We start from the raw sequence: 15,008 nt of genomic DNA, 5'->3' as shown, positions 1-15,008 counted from the left end.
CAGACCTCCGTACAACGTCCAGATCACGATGGGAAATGTTTTCTGTGCTGGCGCAGGTTTTCCTTGCCAGACAGAGTGGAAAAGCTTTCTGCTAGGATGTAGACCACAAAAGACGCTAAAGACGAAGGTACGATGCTCTCCGGATCTAAGCTCCGCTCACGGGCTTCTTTCGGCAGAAGCCGCGCTAAGAGAGCACTGTGAGCGGTACAATCGTCTTTGCGCGAAGAAGCCGCTTCTTCGGCTCCGCGAGCCGGAGAGAGCGGCAGCATCGGAAACGTGAAGAAGGAAGCTGTACAACACTAGGATTGTGTGCACAGCTTGCCAACTGATAGAAAACAGTACCTTACCATTCTCCTGACTTTTGTAATCACATGAATATTCGATTGGAAGCTGTTTTGGACAGCTTTTCTTTTCTTTATGCCAAACACTTGGCAGACCTCCGTACAACGTCCAGAACACGATGGGATATGTTTTCTGTGCTCCGGCAGGTTTTCCTTGCCAGACAGAGTGCAAAAGCTTTCTGCTAGGATGTAGACCACAAAAGACGCTAAAGACGAAGGTACGATGCTCTCCGGAGCTAAGCGCCGCTCCCGGGCTTCTTTCGGCAGAAGCCGCGCTAAGAGAGCACTGTGAGCGGTACAATCGTCTTTGCGCGAAGAAGCCACTTGTTCGGCTCCGCGAGCCGGAGAGAGCGGCAGCATCGGAAAGGTGAAGAAGGAAGCTGTACAACACTGGGATTGTGTGCTCAACTTGCCAACTGATAGAAAACAGTACCTTACCATTCTCCTGACTTTTCCTATCACATGAATATTCGATTGGAAGCTGTTTTGGACAGCTTTTCTTTTCTTTATGCCAAACACTTGGCAGACCTCCGTACAACGTCCAGAACACGATGGGATATGTTTTCTGTGCTCCGGCAGGTTTTCCTTGCCAGACAGAGTGCAAAAGCTTTCTGCTAGGATGTAGACCACAAAAGACGCTAAAGACGAAGGTACGATGCTCTCCGGAGCTAAGCGCCGCTCCCGGGCTTCTTTCGGCAGAAGCCGCGCTAAGAGAGCACTGTGAGCGGTACAATCGTCTTTGCGCGAAGAAGCCACTTGTTCGGCTCCGCGAGCCGGAGAGAGCGGCAGCATCGGAAAGGTGAAGAAGGAAGCTGTACAACACTGGGATTGTGTGCTCAACTTGCCAACTGATAGAAAACAGTACCTTACCATTCTCCTGACTTTTCCTATCACATGAATATTCGATTGGAAGCTGTTTTGGACAGCTTTTCTTTTCTTTATGCCAAACACTTGGCAGACCTCCGTGCAACGTCCAGAACACGATGGGAGATGTTTTCGGTGCTCCGGCAGGTTTTCCTTGCCAGACGTAGTGCAAAAGCTTTCTGCTAGGATGTAGACCACAAAAGACGCTAAAGACGAAGCTACGATGCTCTCCGGAGCTAAGCGCCGCTCCCGGGCTTCTTTCGGCAGAAGCCGCGCTAAGAGAGCACTGTGAGCGGTACAATCGTCTTTGCGCGAAGAAGCCGCTTCTTCGGCTCCAGGAGCCGGAGAGAGCGGCAGCATCGGAAACGTGAAGAAGGAAGCTGTATTACACTAGGATTGCGTGCGCAGCTTGCCAACTGATAGAAAACAGTACCTTACCACTCTCCTGACTTTTCCAATCACATGAATATTCGATTGGAAGCTGTTTTGGACAGCTTTTCTTTTCTTTATGCCAAACACTTGGCAGACCTCCGTGCAACGTCCAGAACACGATGGGAGATGTTTTCGGTGCCCCGGCAGGTTTTCCTTGCCTGACAGAGTGGAAAAGCTTTCTGCTAAGATGTAGACCACAAAAGACGCTAAAGACGAAGGTACGATGCTCTCCGGAGCTAAGCGCCGCTCCCGGGCTTCTTTCGGCAGAAGCCGCTCAAACGAGAACACTGTGAGCTGTACAATCGTCTTTGCGCGAAGAAGCCACTTGTTCGGCTCCGGGAGCCGGAGAGAGCGGCAGCATCGGAAAGGTGAAGAAGGAAGCTGTACAACACTAGGATTGTGTGCTCAACTTGCCAACTGATAGAAAACAGTACCTTCGCACTCTCCTGACTTTTCTAATCACATGAATATTCGATTGGAAGCTGTTTTGGACAGCTTTTCTTTTCTTTATGCCAAACACTTGGCAGACCTCCGTACAACGTCCAGAAGACGATGGGAGATGTTTTCTGTGCTCCCGCAGGTTTTCCTTTCCTGACAGAGTGGAAAAGCTTTCTGCTAGGATGTAGACCACAAAAGACGCTAAAGACGAAGGTACGATGCTCTCCGGATCTAAGCTCCGCTCACGGGCTTCTTTCGGCAGAAGCCGCGCTAAGAGAGCACTGTGAGCGGTACAATCGTCTTTGCGCGAAGAAGCCGCTTCTTCGGCTCCGGGAGCCGGAGAGAGCGGCAGCATCGGAAACGTGAAGAAGGAAGTTGTACAACACTAGGATTGTGTGCACAGCTTGCCAACTGATAGAAAACAGTACCTTACCATTCTCCTGACTTTTGTAATCACATGAATATTCGATTGGAAGCTGTTTTGGACAGCTTTTCTTTTCTTTATGCCAAACACTTGGCAGACCTCCGTACAACATCCAGATCACGTTGGGAGATGTTTTCTGTGCTCCCGCAGGTTTTCCTTGCCTGACAGAGTGCAAAAGCTTTCTGCTAGGATGTAGACCACAAAAGACGCTAAAGACGAAGGTACGATGCTCTCCGGAGCTAAGAGCCGCTCCCGGGCTTCTTTCGGCAGAAGCCTCTGTAACGAGAACACTGTGAGCGGTACAATCGTCTTTGCACGAAGAAGCCGCTTCTTCGGCTCCGGGAGCCGGAGAGAGCGGCAGCATCGGAAAGGTGAAGAAGGAAGCTGTACAACACTGGGATTGTGTGCTCAACTTGCCAACTGATAGAAAACAGTACCTTACCATTCTCCTGACTTTTCCTATCACATGAATATTCGATTGGAAGCTGTTTTGGACAGCTTTTCTTTTCTTTATGCCAAACACTTGGCAGACCTCCGTGCAACGTCCAGAACACGATGGGAGATGTTTTCTGTGCTCCGGCAGGTTTTCCTTGCCAGACGTAGTGCAAAAGCTTTCTGCTAGGATGTAGACCACAAAAGACGCTTAAGACGAAGGTACGATGCTCTCCGGAGCTAAGCGCCGCTCCCGGGCTTCTTTCGGCAGAAGCCGCGCTAAGAGAGCACTGTGAGCGGTACAATCGTCTTTGCGCGAAGAAGCCACTTGTTCGGCTCCGCGAGCCGGAGAGAGCGGCAGCATTGGAAAGGTGAAGAAGGAAGCTGTACAACACTGGGATTGTGTGCTCAACTTGCCAACTGATAGAAAACAGTACCTTTGCACTCTCCTGACTTTTCTAATCACATGAATATTCGATTGGAAGCTGTTTTGGACAGCTTTTCTTTTCTTTATGCCAAACACTTGGCAGACCTCCGTACAACGTCCAGATCACGATGGGAAATGTTTTCTGTGCTGGCGCAGGTTTTCCTTTCCAGACAGAGTGGAAAAGCTTTCTGCTAGGATGTAGACCACAAAAGACGCTAAAGACGAAGGTACGATGCTCTCCGGAGCTAAGCGCCGCTCCCGGGCTTCTTTCGGCAGAAGCCGCGCTAAGAGAGCACTGTGAGCGGTACAATCGTCTTTGCGCGAAGAAGCCGCTTCTTCGGCTCCAGGAGCCGGAGAGAGCGGCAGCATCGGAAACGTGAAGAAGGAAGCTGTATTACACTAGGATTGCGTGCGCAGCTTGCCAACTGATAGAAAACAGTACCTTACCACTCTCCTGACTTTTCCAATCACATGAATATTCGATTGGAAGCTGTTTTGGACAGCTTTTCTTTTCTTTATGCCAAACACTTGGCAGACCTCCGTGCAACGTCCAGAACACGATGGGAGATGTTTTCGGTGCTCCGGCAGGTTTTCCTTGCCAGACAGAGTGGAAAAGCTTTCTGCTAAGATGTAGACCACAAAAGACGCTAAAGACGAAGGTACGATGCTCTCCGGAGCTAAGCGCCGCTCCCGGGCTTCTTTCGGCAGAAGCCGCTCAAACGAGAACACTGTGAGCTGTACAATCGTCTTTGCGCGAAGAAGCCACTTGTTCGGCTCCGCGAGCCGGAGAGAGCGGCAGCATCGGAAAGGTGAAGAAGGAAGCTGTACAACACTAGGATTGTGTGCTCAACTTTCCAACTGATAGAAAACAGTACCTTTGCACTCTCCTGACTTTTCTAATCACATGAATATTCGATTGGAAGCTGTTTTGGACAGCTTTTCTTTTCTTTATGCCAAACACTTGGCAGACCTCCGTACAACGTCCAGATCACGATGGGAAATGTTTTCTGTGCTGGCGCAGGTTTTCCTTGCCAGACAGAGTGGAAAAGCTTTCTGCTAGGATGTAGACCACAAAAGACGCTAAAGACGAAGGTACGATGCTCTCCGGATCTAAGCTCCGCTCACGGGCTTCTTTCGGCAGAAGCCGCGCTAAGAGAGCACTGTGAGCGGTACAATCGTCTTTGCGCGAAGAAGCCGCTTCTTCGGCTCCGCGAGCCGGAGAGAGCGGCAGCATCGGAAACGTGAAGAAGGAAGCTGTACAACACTAGGATTGTGTGCACAGCTTGCCAACTGATAGAAAACAGTACCTTACCATTCTCCTGACTTTTGTAATCACATGAATATTCGATTGGAAGCTGTTTTGGACAGCTTTTCTTTTCTTTATGCCAAACACTTGGCAGACCTCCGTACAACGTCCAGAACACGATGGGATATGTTTTCTGTGCTCCGGCAGGTTTTCCTTGCCAGACAGAGTGCAAAAGCTTTCTGCTAGGATGTAGACCACAAAAGACGCTAAAGACGAAGGTACGATGCTCTCCGGAGCTAAGCGCCGCTCCCGGGCTTCTTTCGGCAGAAGCCGCGCTAAGAGAGCACTGTGAGCGGTACAATCGTCTTTGCGCGAAGAAGCCACTTGTTCGGCTCCGCGAGCCGGAGAGAGCGGCAGCATCGGAAAGGTGAAGAAGGAAGCTGTACAACACTGGGATTGTGTGCTCAACTTGCCAACTGATAGAAAACAGTACCTTACCATTCTCCTGACTTTTCCTATCACATGAATATTCGATTGGAAGCTGTTTTGGACAGCTTTTCTTTTCTTTATGCCAAACACTTGGCAGACCTCCGTACAACGTCCAGAACACGATGGGATATGTTTTCTGTGCTCCGGCAGGTTTTCCTTGCCAGACAGAGTGCAAAAGCTTTCTGCTAGGATGTAGACCACAAAAGACGCTAAAGACGAAGGTACGATGCTCTCCGGAGCTAAGCGCCGCTCCCGGGCTTCTTTCGGCAGAAGCCGCGCTAAGAGAGCACTGTGAGCGGTACAATCGTCTTTGCGCGAAGAAGCCACTTGTTCGGCTCCGCGAGCCGGAGAGAGCGGCAGCATCGGAAAGGTGAAGAAGGAAGCTGTACAACACTGGGATTGTGTGCTCAACTTGCCAACTGATAGAAAACAGTACCTTTGCACTCTCCTGACTTTTCTAATCACATGAATATTCGATTGGAAGCTGTTTTGGACAGCTTTTCTTTTCTTTATGCCAAACACTTGGCAGACCTCCGTACAACGTCCAGATCACGTTGGGAAATGTTTTCTGTGCTGGCGCAGGTTTTCCTTTCCAGACAGAGTGGAAAAGCTTTCTGCTAGGATGTAGACCACAAAAGACGCTAAAGACGAAGGTACGATGCTCTCCGGATCTAAGCTCCGCTCCCGGGCTTCTTTCGGCAGAAGCCGCTCAAACGAGAACACTGTGAGCGGTACAATCGTCTTTGCGCGAAGAAGCCGCTTCTTCGGCTCCGGGAGCCGGAGAGAGCGGCAGCATCGGAAAGGTGAAGAAGGAAGCTGTACAACACTGGGATTGTGTGCTCAACTTGCCAACTGATAGAAAACAGTACCTTACCATTCTCCTGACTTTTCCTATCACATGAATATTCGATTGGAAGCTGTTTTGGACAGCTTTTCTTTTCTTTATGCCAAACACTTGGCAGACCTCCGTGCAACGTCCAGAACACGATGGGAGATGTTTTCGGTGCTCCGGCAGGTTTTCCTTGCCAGACGTAGTGCAAAAGCTTTCTGCTAGGATGTAGACCACAAAAGACGCTAAAGACGAAGGTACGATGCTCTCCGGAGCTAAGCGCCGCTCCCGGGCTTCTTTCGGCAGAAGCCGCGCTAAGAGAGCACTGTGAGCGGTACAATCGTCTTTGCGCGAAGAAGCCGCTTCTTCGGCTCCAGGAGCCGGAGAGAGCGGCAGCATCGGAAACGTGAAGAAGGAAGCTGTATTACACTAGGATTGCGTGCGCAGCTTGCCAACTGATAGAAAACAGTACCTTACCACTCTCCTGACTTTTCCAATCACATGAATATTCGATTGGAAGCTGTTTTGGACAGCTTTTCTTTTCTTTATGCCAAACACTTGGCAGACCTCCGTGCAACGTCCAGAACACGATGGGAGATGTTTTCGGTGCTCCGGCAGGTTTTCCTTGCCAGACAGAGTGGAAAAGCTTTCTGCTAAGATGTAGACCACAAAAGACGCTAAAGACGAAGGTACGATGCTCTCCGGAGCTAAGCGCCGCTCCCGGGCTTCTTTCGGCAGAAGCCGCTCAAACGAGAACACTGTGAGCTGTACAATCGTCTTTGCGCGAAGAAGCCACTTGTTCGGCTCCGCGAGCCGGAGAGAGCGGCAGCATCGGAAAGGTGAAGAAGGAAGCTGTACAACACTAGGATTGTGTGCTCAACTTTCCAACTGATAGAAAACAGTACCTTTGCACTCTCCTGACTTTTCTAATCACATGAATATTCGATTGGAAGCTGTTTTGGACAGCTTTTCTTTTCTTTATGCCAAACACTTGGCAGACCTCCGTACAACGTCCAGATCACGATGGGAAATGTTTTCTGTGCTGGCGCAGGTTTTCCTTGCCAGACAGAGTGGAAAAGCTTTCTGCTAGGATGTAGACCACAAAAGACGCTAAAGACGAAGGTACGATGCTCTCCGGATCTAAGCTCCGCTCACGGGCTTCTTTCGGCAGAAGCCGCGCTAAGAGAGCACTGTGAGCGGTACAATCGTCTTTGCGCGAAGAAGCCGCTTCTTCGGCTCCGCGAGCCGGAGAGAGCGGCAGCATCGGAAACGTGAAGAAGGAAGCTGTACAACACTAGGATTGTGTGCACAGCTTGCCAACTGATAGAAAACAGTACCTTACCATTCTCCTGACTTTTGTAATCACATGAATATTCGATTGGAAGCTGTTTTGGACAGCTTTTCTTTTCTTTATGCCAAACACTTGGCAGACCTCCGTACAACGTCCAGAACACGATGGGATATGTTTTCTGTGCTCCGGCAGGTTTTCCTTGCCAGACAGAGTGCAAAAGCTTTCTGCTAGGATGTAGACCACAAAAGACGCTAAAGACGAAGGTACGATGCTCTCCGGAGCTAAGCGCCGCTCCCGGGCTTCTTTCGGCAGAAGCCGCGCTAAGAGAGCACTGTGAGCGGTACAATCGTCTTTGCGCGAAGAAGCCACTTGTTCGGCTCCGCGAGCCGGAGAGAGCGGCAGCATCGGAAAGGTGAAGAAGGAAGCTGTACAACACTGGGATTGTGTGCTCAACTTGCCAACTGATAGAAAACAGTACCTTACCATTCTCCTGACTTTTCCTATCACATGAATATTCGATTGGAAGCTGTTTTGGACAGCTTTTCTTTTCTTTATGCCAAACACTTGGCAGACCTCCGTACAACGTCCAGAACACGATGGGATATGTTTTCTGTGCTCCGGCAGGTTTTCCTTGCCAGACAGAGTGCAAAAGCTTTCTGCTAGGATGTAGACCACAAAAGACGCTAAAGACGAAGGTACGATGCTCTCCGGAGCTAAGCGCCGCTCCCGGGCTTCTTTCGGCAGAAGCCGCGCTAAGAGAGCACTGTGAGCGGTACAATCGTCTTTGCGCGAAGAAGCCACTTGTTCGGCTCCGCGAGCCGGAGAGAGCGGCAGCATCGGAAAGGTGAAGAAGGAAGCTGTACAACACTGGGATTGTGTGCTCAACTTGCCAACTGATAGAAAACAGTACCTTTGCACTCTCCTGACTTTTCTAATCACATGAATATTCGATTGGAAGCTGTTTTGGACAGCTTTTCTTTTCTTTATGCCAAACACTTGGCAGACCTCCGTACAACGTCCAGATCACGTTGGGAAATGTTTTCTGTGCTGGCGCAGGTTTTCCTTTCCAGACAGAGTGGAAAAGCTTTCTGCTAGGATGTAGACCACAAAAGACGCTAAAGACGAAGGTACGATGCTCTCCGGATCTAAGCTCCGCTCCCGGGCTTCTTTCGGCAGAAGCCGCTCAAACGAGAACACTGTGAGCGGTACAATCGTCTTTGCGCGAAGAAGCCGCTTCTTCGGCTCCGGGAGCCGGAGAGAGCGGCAGCATCGGAAAGGTGAAGAAGGAAGCTGTACAACACTGGGATTGTGTGCTCAACTTGCCAACTGATAGAAAACAGTACCTTACCATTCTCCTGACTTTTCCTATCACATGAATATTCGATTGGAAGCTGTTTTGGACAGCTTTTCTTTTCTTTATGCCAAACACTTGGCAGACCTCCGTGCAACGTCCAGAACACGATGGGAGATGTTTTCGGTGCTCCGGCAGGTTTTCCTTGCCAGACGTAGTGCAAAAGCTTTCTGCTAGGATGTAGACCACAAAAGACGCTAAAGACGAAGCTACGATGCTCTCCGGAGCTAAGCGCCGCTCCCGGGCTTCTTTCGGCAGAAGCCGCGCTAAGAGAGCACTGTGAGCGGTACAATCGTCTTTGCGCGAAGAAGCCGCTTCTTCGGCTCCAGGAGCCGGAGAGAGCGGCAGCATCGGAAACGTGAAGAAGGAAGCTGTATTACACTAGGATTGCGTGCGCAGCTTGCCAACTGATAGAAAACAGTACCTTACCACTCTCCTGACTTTTCCAATCACATGAATATTCGATTGGAAGCTGTTTTGGACAGCTTTTCTTTTCTTTATGCCAAACACTTGGCAGACCTCCGTGCAACGTCCAGAACACGATGGGAGATGTTTTCGGTGCCCCGGCAGGTTTTCCTTGCCTGACAGAGTGGAAAAGCTTTCTGCTAAGATGTAGACCACAAAAGACGCTAAAGACGAAGGTACGATGCTCTCCGGAGCTAAGCGCCGCTCCCGGGCTTCTTTCGGCAGAAGCCGCTCAAACGAGAACACTGTGAGCTGTACAATCGTCTTTGCGCGAAGAAGCCACTTGTTCGGCTCCGCGAGCCGGAGAGAGCGGCAGCATCGGAAAGGTGAAGAAGGAAGCTGTACAACACTAGGATTGTGTGCTCAACTTTCCAACTGATAGAAAACAGTACCTTTGCACTCTCCTGACTTTTCTAATCACATGAATATTCGATTGGAAGCTGTTTTGGACAGCTTTTCTTTTCTTTATGCCAAACACTTGGCAGACCTCCGTACAACGTCCAGATCACGATGGGAAATGTTTTCTGTGCTGGCGCAGGTTTTCCTTGCCAGACAGAGTGCAAAAGCTTTCTGCTAGGATGTAGACCACAAAAGACGCTAAAGACGAAGGTACGATGCTCTCCGGATCTAAGCTCCGCTCACGGGCTTCTTTCGGCAGAAGCCGCGCTAAGAGAGCACTGTGAGCGGTACAATCGTCTTTGCGCGAAGAAGCCGCTTCTTCGGCTCCGCGAGCCGGAGAGAGCGGCAGCATCGGAAACGTGAAGAAGGAAGCTGTACAACACTAGGATTGTGTGCACAGCTTGCCAACTGATAGAAAACAGTACCTTACCATTCTCCTGACTTTTGTAATCACATGAATATTCGATTGGAAGCTGTTTTGGACAGCTTTTCTTTTCTTTATGCCAAACACTTGGCAGACCTCCGTACAACGTCCAGAACACGATGGGATATGTTTTCTGTGCTCCGGCAGGTTTTCCTTGCCAGACAGAGTGCAAAAGCTTTCTGCTAGGATGTAGACCACAAAAGACGCTAAAGACGAAGGTACGATGCTCTCCGGAGCTAAGCGCCGCTCCCGGGCTTCTTTCGGCAGAAGCCGCGCTAAGAGAGCACTGTGAGCGGTACAATCGTCTTTGCGCGAAGAAGCCACTTGTTCGGCTCCGCGAGCCGGAGAGAGCGGCAGCATCGGAAAGGTGAAGAAGGAAGCTGTACAACACTGGGATTGTGTGCTCAACTTGCCAACTGATAGAAAACAGTACCTTACCATTCTCCTGACTTTTCCTATCACATGAATATTCGATTGGAAGCTGTTTTGGACAGCTTTTCTTTTCTTTATGCCAAACACTTGGCAGACCTCCGTACAACGTCCAGAACACGATGGGATATGTTTTCTGTGCTCCGGCAGGTTTTCCTTGCCAGACAGAGTGCAAAAGCTTTCTGCTAGGATGTAGACCACAAAAGACGCTAAAGACGAAGGTACGATGCTCTCCGGAGCTAAGCGCCGCTCCCGGGCTTCTTTCGGCAGAAGCCGCGCTAAGAGAGCACTGTGAGCGGTACAATCGTCTTTGCGCGAAGAAGCCACTTGTTCGGCTCCGCGAGCCGGAGAGAGCGGCAGCATCGGAAAGGTGAAGAAGGAAGCTGTACAACACTGGGATTGTGTGCTCAACTTGCCAACTGATAGAAAACAGTACCTTTGCACTCTCCTGACTTTTCTAATCACATGAATATTCGATTGGAAGCTGTTTTGGACAGCTTTTCTTTTCTTTATGCCAAACACTTGGCAGACCTCCGTACAACGTCCAGATCACGTTGGGAAATGTTTTCTGTGCTGGCGCAGGTTTTCCTTTCCAGACAGAGTGGAAAAGCTTTCTGCTAGGATGTAGACCACAAAAGACGCTAAAGACGAAGGTACGATGCTCTCCGGATCTAAGCTCCGCTCCCGGGCTTCTTTCGGCAGAAGCCGCTCAAACGAGAACACTGTGACCGGTACAATCGTCTTTGCGCGAAGAAGCCGCTTCTTCGGCTCCGGGAGCCGGAGAGAGCGGCAGCATCGGAAAGGTGAAGAAGGAAGCTGTACAACACTGGGATTGTGTGCTCAACTTGCCAACTGATAGAAAACAGTACCTTACCATTCTCCTGACTTTTCCTATCACATGAATATTCGATTGGAAGCTGTTTTGGACAGCTTTTCTTTTCTTTATGCCAAACACTTGGCAGACCTCCGTGCAACGTCCAGAACACGATGGGAGATGTTTTCGGTGCTCCGGCAGGTTTTCCTTGCCAGACGTAGTGCAAAAGCTTTCTGCTAGGATGTAGACCACAAAAGACGCTAAAGACGAAGCTACGATGCTCTCCGGAGCTAAGCGCCGCTCCCGGGCTTCTTTCGGCAGAAGCCGCGCTAAGAGAGCACTGTGAGCGGTACAATCGTCTTTGCGCGAAGAAGCCGCTTCTTCGGCTCCAGGAGCCGGAGAGAGCGGCAGCATCGGAAACGTGAAGAAGGAAGCTGTATTACACTAGGATTGCGTGCGCAGCTTGCCAACTGATAGAAAACAGTACCTTACCACTCTCCTGACTTTTCCAATCACATGAATATTCGATTGGAAGCTGTTTTGGACAGCTTTTCTTTTCTTTATGCCAAACACTTGGCAGACCTCCGTGCAACGTCCAGAACACGATGGGAGATGTTTTCGGTGCCCCGGCAGGTTTTCCTTGCCTGACAGAGTGGAAAAGCTTTCTGCTAAGATGTAGACCACAAAAGACGCTAAAGACGAAGGTACGATGCTCTCCGGAGCTAAGCGCCGCTCCCGGGCTTCTTTCGGCAGAAGCCGCTCAAACGAGAACACTGTGAGCTGTACAATCGTCTTTGCGCGAAGAAGCCACTTGTTCGGCTCCGGGAGCCGGAGAGAGCGGCAGCATCGGAAAGGTGAAGAAGGAAGCTGTACAACACTAGGATTGTGTGCTCAACTTGCCAACTGATAGAAAACAGTACCTTCGCACTCTCCTGACTTTTCTAATCACATGAATATTCGATTGGAAGCTGTTATGGACAGCTTTTCTTTTCTTTATGCCAAACACTTGGCAGACCTCCGTACAACGTCCAGAAGACGATGGGAGATGTTTTCTGTGCTCCCGCAGGTTTTCCTTTCCTGACAGAGTGGAAAAGCTTTCTGCTAGGATGTAGACCACAAAAGACGCTAAAGACGAAGGTACGATGCTCTCCGGATCTAAGCTCCGCTCACGGGCTTCTTTCGGCAGAAGCCGCGCTAAGAGAGCACTGTTACCGGTACAATCGTCTTTGCGCGAAGAAGCCGCTTCTTCGGCTCCGGGAGCCGGAGAGAGCGGCAGCATCGGAAACGTGAAGAAGGAAGTTGTACAACACTAGGATTGTGTGCACAGCTTGCCAACTGATAGAAAACAGTACCTTACCATTCTCCTGACTTTTGTAATCACATGAATATTCGATTGGAAGCTGTTTTGGACAGCTTTTCTTTTCTTTATGCCAAACACTTGGCAGACCTCCGTACAACATCCAGATCACGTTGGGAGATGTTTTCTGTGCTCCCGCAGGTTTTCCTTGCCTGACAGAGTGCAAAAGCTTTCTGCTAGGATGTAGACCACAAAAGACGCTAAAGACGAAGGTACGATGCTCTCCGGAGCTAAGAGCCGCTCCCGGGCTTCTTTCGGCAGAAGCCTCTGTAACGAGAACACTGTGAGCGGTACAATCGTCTTTGCACGAAGAAGCCGCTTCTTCGGCTCCGGGAGCCGGAGAGAGCGGCAGCATCGGAAAGGTGAAGAAGGAAGCTGTACAACACTGGGATTGTGTGCTCAACTTGCCAACTGATAGAAAACAGTACCTTACCATTCTCCTGACTTTTCCTATCACATGAATATTCGATTGGAAGCTGTTTTGGACAGCTTTTCTTTTCTTTATGCCAAACACTTGGCAGACCTCCGTGCAACGTCCAGAACACGATGGGAGATGTTTTCTGTGCTCCGGCAGGTTTTCCTTGCCAGACGTAGTGCAAAAGCTTTCTGCTAGGATGTAGACCACAAAAGACGCTTAAGACGAAGGTACGATGCTCTCCGGAGCTAAGCGCCGCTCCCGGGCTTCTTTCGGCAGAAGCCGCGCTAAGAGAGCACTGTGAGCGGTACAATCGTCTTTGCGCGAAGAAGCCACTTGTTCGGCTCCGCGAGCCGGAGAGAGCGGCAGCATCGGAAAGGTGAAGAAGGAAGCTGTACAACACTGGGATTGTGTGCTCAACTTGCCAACTGATAGAAAACAGTACCTTTGCACTCTCCTGACTTTTCTAATCACATGAATATTCGATTGGAAGCTGTTTTGGACAGCTTTTCTTTTCTTTATGCCAAACACTTGGCAGACCTCCGTACAACGTCCAGATCACGTTGGGAAATGTTTTCTGTGCTGGCGCAGGTTTTCCTTTCCAGACAGAGTGGAAAAGCTTTCTGCTAGGATGTAGACCACAAAAGACGCTAAAGACGAAGCTACGATGCTCTCCGGAGCTAAGCGCCGCTCCCGGGCTTCTTTCGGCAGAAGCCGCGCTAAGAGAGCACTGTGAGCGGTACAATCGTCTTTGCGCGAAGAAGCCGCTTCTTCGGCTCCAGGAGCCGGAGAGAGCGGCAGCATCGGAAACGTGAAGAAGGAAGCTGTATTACACTAGGATTGCGTGCGCAGCTTGCCAACTGATAGAAAACAGTACCTTACCACTCTCCTGACTTTTCCAATCACATGAATATTCGATTGGAAGCTGTTTTGGACAGCTTTTCTTTTCTTTATGCCAAACACTTGGCAGACCTCCGTGCAACGTCCAGAACACGATGGGAGATGTTTTCGGTGCTCCGGCAGGTTTTCCTTGCCAGACAGAGTGGAAAAGCTTTCTGCTAGGATGTAGACCACAAAAGACGCTAAAGACGAAGGTACGATGCTCTCCGGAGCTAAGCACCGCTCCCGGGCTTCTTTCGGCAGAAGCCTCTGTAACGAGAACACTGTGAGCGGTACAATCGTCTTTGCACGAAGAAGCCGCTTCTTCGGCTCCGGGAGCCGGAGAGAGCGGCAGCATCGGAAAGGTGAAGAAGGAAGCTGTACAACACTGGGATTGTGTGCTCAACTTGCCAACTGATAGAAAACAGTACCTTACCATTCTCCTGACTTTTCCTATCACATGAATATTCGATTGGAAGCTGTTTTGGACAGCTTTTCTTTTCTTTATGCCAAACACTTGGCAGACCTCCGTACAACGTCCAGAACACGATGGGAGATGTTTTCTGTGCTCCGGCAGGTTTTCCTTGCCTGACAGAGTGGAAAAGCTTTCTGCTAAGATGTAGACCACAAAAGACGCTAAAGACGAAGGTACGATGCTCTCCGGAGCAAAGAGCCGCTCACGGGCTTCTTTCGGCAGAAGCCGCTCAAACGAGAACACTGTGAGCGGTACAATCGTCTTTGCGCGAAGAAGCCGCTTCTTCGGCTCCGGGAGCCGGAGAGAGCGGCAGCATCGGAAAGGTGAAGAAGGAAGCTGTACAACACTGGGATTGTGTGCTCAACTTGCCAACTGATAGAAAACAGTACCTTACCATTCTCCTGACTTTTCCTATCACATGAATATTCGATTGGAACCTGTTTTGGACAGCTTTTCTTTTCTTTATGCCAAACACTTGGCAGACCTCCGTGCAACGTCCAGAACACGATGGGAGATGTTTTCGGTGCTCCGGCAGGTTTTCCTTGCCAGACGTAGTGCAAAAGCTTTCTGCTAGGATGTAGACCACAAAAGACGCTAAAGACGAAGCTACGATGCTCTCCGGAGCTAAGCGCCGCTCCCGGGCTTCTTTCGGCAGAAGCCGCGCTAAGAGAGCACTGTGAGCGGTACAATCGTCTTTGCGCGAAGAAGCCGCTTCTTCGGCTCCAGGAGCCGGAGAGAGCGGCAGCATCGGAAACGTGAAGAAGGAAGCTGTATTACACTAGGATTG

This window comes from Ammospiza nelsoni, chromosome 5 (genome assembly GCF_027579445.1).
Source record: "Ammospiza nelsoni isolate bAmmNel1 chromosome 5, bAmmNel1.pri, whole genome shotgun sequence".
Classification (NCBI taxonomy): Eukaryota; Metazoa; Chordata; class Aves; order Passeriformes; family Passerellidae; genus Ammospiza; species Ammospiza nelsoni.
Note: the sequence above shows the minus strand (reverse complement) of the source record.